The sequence below is a fragment of the Octodon degus genome, unplaced genomic scaffold, assembly GCF_000260255.1.
Source record: "Octodon degus isolate 3935 unplaced genomic scaffold, OctDeg1.0 scaffold00033, whole genome shotgun sequence".
In the NCBI taxonomy this organism is placed as follows: domain Eukaryota; kingdom Metazoa; phylum Chordata; class Mammalia; order Rodentia; family Octodontidae; genus Octodon; species Octodon degus.
The window spans coordinates 10,064,210-10,069,500 of NW_004524609.1; positions in this window are offsets into that span (position 1 = coordinate 10,064,210).

Genomic DNA, 5,291 nt, shown 5'->3' on the forward strand with positions numbered 1-5,291 from the left:
AGTGATGAAAGGGGAGGTGGGAAATTCCAAAGTACAACATTTTCATTCCAAATTAGTGCATGTTTATTGGTAGTGGGCACCAGTGAAACAGGAAAATTTCGCTTTCAACTGATAGCACTTTTCAATTGATTATTGGTTTTTTACGTCTGCTTTTACACATAGAAAATGAAAAAGATCAGGCTGGCAAGAAACTTAAACAGTGAGCAGAAACAGCTGATGCTTACCAACGGAAAGAATCAAGAAATTAAATTGTGCTAGATTGTCAAAGACAGTCCTCTCTGAGATGGACCTGCAAAGCACTCTGAATTTGTTTACTGAAACAGAAGTAGACTTGCTTTCTTTTAGATTTCAGTGAAGTTTGGCAGGCACTGCTGAAATTATCTCAGAATCATTGAGATGTGAGCATGCTCTCATTGACAATTTAAAAGAACAGTACAACTTGAGATTTATTACTGTATTTATTTGTTAACCTCACGGTAGCACTGATGGGGTGAGAAGGGAACAATGGGACTTGCTTGACAAGCTGTACTGATCAAGATAATGTATTTCAGATACTATAATCTTCTTTCCAAATTATAACCGCAGGGCTGGCAAGGTAGCTCAGCAGACTAAGAGCCTGGTTAGGCAAGTGCAGAGACCCAAATTCAATCCCTGACACCACATGCCACACCGGCCACACCCATAGGCGCACTGAGCCTGTCACAGAGTCTAGGTGTGGTGGTACACGCCTATAATCCCAGCACTGGGAAGTTTGAACACAGGAGAATCACTACGAGTCTGAGCTACTTATTGAGACCCTGCACAAAATAGATGTAAAAATATTACATCCGCATACAGCATTCATATGAACAATAAAAATGCATAATTTAGCTTTGACTTTCATTTCTTCAGTAGAGTATACTTGCAGCTATATAGACATTTACATGATCTAAAATATAATGCTGTACCATTTCCAGGAGGAAGTAGTTTAGGCTAATAGGCTTTAACTTTCATTTACTAAAAATGTAGCAAGTTGCCAACAATTTAAAAGGAAGCCTATTACCATAAAGAAGCAAGGCTATCAGTTTTAATGAAATGATGATTAACTATTGATAACCCTGATTTTTATGGGCAGAGAATAAGATCACCACTTGACTGCTATTAATAACTAATTGTGCAAAAGGTGAACAGCCATTAGGAAGCATGCCCGTAGCTCGAGGCAATCTGGAAAAGAATCTAGGGGACAATTATAGGACCCCATAAATGGTATAACTAGATTTCAGCAATTTGTGAGAAAAATCTGAAAACAGAGATCGTATATTTAGTAGGTTAACTAAATCATACAAATGACTCTTTTTAATCATGTTATAAGTAATGCAATATATCTACCCTGTGCTTTATAGATTTGGTATAATCAGCACAATTTAATATACTGCTATTTACATGTATACAAAGCTTTTCTATTCATTTTAAGTGAATTTAGAAGAAACCAAACTTGAAGAATGCATATAAACATTATATGGATATTGTAATATTCAATAAAATATTTTCTCTTGACTAGTAATTTTTAGATTTGTTCTACATTATATTTAGTTTTGAATGAACAAAAATTGGAGATGATTTTAAGGCATTTTATTCTAGACCCCTGATTTTCAAATTTTTCATAGGAAAATATATTTTACACATAATTTTTTTTTTTTTTTTTTACCGGGGATTGAACTCAGACCCTTGCACTTGCCAGGGAAGGGCTTATTCCACTCAGCCATCTCCCCGGCCCCCTACACATAATTTTACTTGCAATTTTAGTATGAAAAAAGTAAAGGAACATATTATTACATTATTATCTATAAGTTTAATGCTTATGACTAGATTATTGCTGAGCTCTTCGGTGCAAACTAGGGAACTACTTTCATAGATGGAAACATTTCCAAAATCACCGCTTTCATAGAGAGCATAGTGACCATTTTACTTACGTACAAATCTACCACGTATTGCTGTAGTTTTTATTCATTATACAATACTCAGAAAAGTTGACTCACTAAGCTCAGGTTTAAATTGCTACTCAGTGGTCCATGGAGATAGCTAAGTCGTCTAAGTGCCTGCCTAGGTGAGCTCAAGAACCCAGGTTTGATCTCTGGTACTGCATGCAGTGCTAGCCCTGCCCCCGGTGAGCTGGCCGTGAAGGAAGGGCATGGTGGTGCTCACCTAATATCCCAGTGCTGGGAAGGCTGAAACAGGAAGATCACTACAAGTCCCAACTGCATAGTGAGACCCTGTACCAAAATAAATATATACTTTTTTAATTTCTACTCAGAAATTTCTCAAGAAGGACTGTGTGTTAGATAACATATGAGATTTTCACGTCATAGATTTTCGTGCCATTGAAGGCACACACACACACACACACACACACACACACTATTTTGTATGTGCAGATATTTTGTGGATAACACACTTGTGTTTGCAGCAGTTTTAAAGGCAGTTGGTATGTATACTAAGTATCCTAAAAAATAATAAATCTCACTTTTTTTGGATTCCATGTAGCATTTCTGTAAAACATTGACATTGTTTGGAATACAGCATTTTTAAAAGCACAGTATTTCTGAAGATAAATAATAGTGCTATCATTAACAGTTATGAGTGATTTAAGAAAAGCATTCATGGAAATGTAAGAGCGAATTGAATTTAAAGTGAATTAATGATTTTCTTCCTTCCTTCCTTCCTTCCTTCCTTCCTTCCTTCCTTCCTTCCTTCCTTCCTTTCTTTCTTTCTTTCTTTCTTTCTTTCTTTCTTTCTCCCTTTTTTTCTTCAGTACCGGGGATTGAACTTGGGACCCTGCACTTGCCAGGCAAGTGCTTATTCTACTGACCTATCTCCCCAGCTCTTGGTTTCTTGATGATATCCATTCTTTCTGGAATGTGGTGAAAGACCAACGTCGTTTTTAATTTGCGTCTCTGGAATGATGAGTGATGTTGAACGTTTTTCATATATTTATTTGATACTTGCATTTCTTCATCTGAGAAGTGTGTATTCATCTCAGATGACAATTTTGGATTGAGTCTCTATTTTTTTCTGTTCTTCGTATGTTCTAGATAGAAGTCCTTTGTCTGAGGAACAACTGGCTAAAATTATTTCCCTCTCTGTGGCTTGTCTTTTCACTCTGTTGGTGATTTCCTTTGCTATACAAAAGCTAAGATGAGATTCCAGTTATTAATTATTCGAAGCATTTCCCATCCAGTCTGGGTTTTGTTCATGAGTTCTCTACCTACATCTGTCTTCAAGATTTCTACTTACTTTCTCTTCCAGTGGATTTAGTGTTTCTGTTTCACTATTTAGATCTTTTATCTATTTTGACTTTGGTTCAGTGCATGGTCATAGATACAGGTCTAGTTTTACTCTTAGGCATGTGGAAAATCAGATTTTCCAACACTGTTCATTAATGAGGCTATTTTCCTTCCAATAGACATGTTTGGCCCTCTTGTCAAAGATAAGGTGGCTGAGTGTGTTTATAGTTGGGTCTGTGTCTTCTGATCTGTTCCACTGGTTCTCAGGTCTGCTTTATTATTGTTGTTTTGTTTTTCTTGATGCTGATTTCTCTCATAGTTTTGTAGTATAACGTAAAGTCAAGGATTTTGATGCCTCCTGGCTTGTCTTTATTGCCCAGGCTTGCCTTTGCTATTCTAGGCATCTTCTGCATCCAAATGAATTTTAGGAATGGTTTTTCTAGTTCTGTGAGGTCTGATAATCATATTTTGTTTGGGATTACATTAAATCTATATAACAATTTTGAGAGTATGGCCATGTACATTATGGTTTTGCATCATATCCATAAACAAAGGATAACTTTCAACTTTCTGTTATTCTCTTCAGTCTTTTTTCAGAGTACTGTAGTTTTCAACATATTGATCTTTTACTTCCTTTGATAGATTAATTCTGAAATATTTCTTTTTTGTTGTTACTCCTATTGCTAGGATATGTTTTCCCTAATTTCTGTCTCAGAAAGTTTGGCATTTGTGTACAGGAATGCTATTGACTTTTGACTACTGACTTTGTGTCCAGCTATGCTACTGAATTTGGTTATTAAATCTAGAAGTCTTTTGATGGAGTTTTTGGGTCTCTCTCTATATAGAGTATCATGTAATCTGAGAACAATGATAATTAAACATTTTCCTCTTTTATCCTTCTTCCTTTTCTGTCTCTCGTCTAATTTCTCTGGCTAGTGTTTCCAGAGATACACTGAAGAGGAGTGGTGACAGTGGGCTTCCTTGTCTTGTTCCTCATCATATTATTCTGCTATTATTTCATTATGAAATTTTGTTTTATCTTTTTTTAATCAAATGCAAAAAATGTCAAAAATGAATTAATGTAAGGATGTGTAGTAGACAATGGTAAAGATGGTGTAGTGACAAGTGGAAATGTGCTTCTCTCTTTCATGAACAAATGCCAGGGGGAGGTGAGTCAGTTCCTGTTCCACTAGTCATGCTTTCATGCTTCAGGGAGCAGCAGAGAAATGCATTGTGAGGAAACAAGTCTCCTTCTCTTTAAAGGAAGTTTTTGATATTGTTGTGCCATCCAGTTGACATTCATCCAGTAGGAGGACTCTATTTAACTGCACAGTATCTAGGAAAAAGGATGTTTATCTGGATTCTCTGAGCTTTCTATTAGTAAGAAAGATAGAGAAAGATGGAAGGCACAACATTGCAAGCTTTAAAAGCAAATTACCAGAGTTCAATATCTGGTGCCAAAAGAAAAAAAAAATAGAAGGGGGCCAGGGAGATGGCTCAGTGGAATAAGTGCTTCCCTGGCAAGCTCAAGGGCCTGAGTTCAATACCCAGTTCCACCCCCTCAAAAAAAAAATAGAATAAATAAGCAAATTATCCCTTTTGGTCTATCATCTTTTGCTGTCAATCATAAGATATTTAAGTTATATTTGAACATTTCAGGTTTGATAAGCCACTCTAATTCTGTCCTCTGGACTCTCAAATAGGAACTGTTATGGATTTTCTGCAGAAATTTTGGGTACTACCTCTACATACACAGCCCACGCAGGCTAAAAGCAAAATATCAGAAAACGATGACTATTATTTCCTTCCTGCCAATTCCAAGCTCTACTTAATTTTTCTTGGTTTGGGGTGCTTCCTGGGGTATTCTGGTACTTTGCTTTTTTATTACTCAGAAACAATATACCACTACTCCAACCCTCAGGAGCAAAGGTTTATTTTAGCTTTCTCTCTATGGAAGTTTTAGTCCACAGTCCACTGGCTCCAAAGGAGAGAAGTGTTATGGTTTGTGTCTAGTTGTCCCCCCAAAGC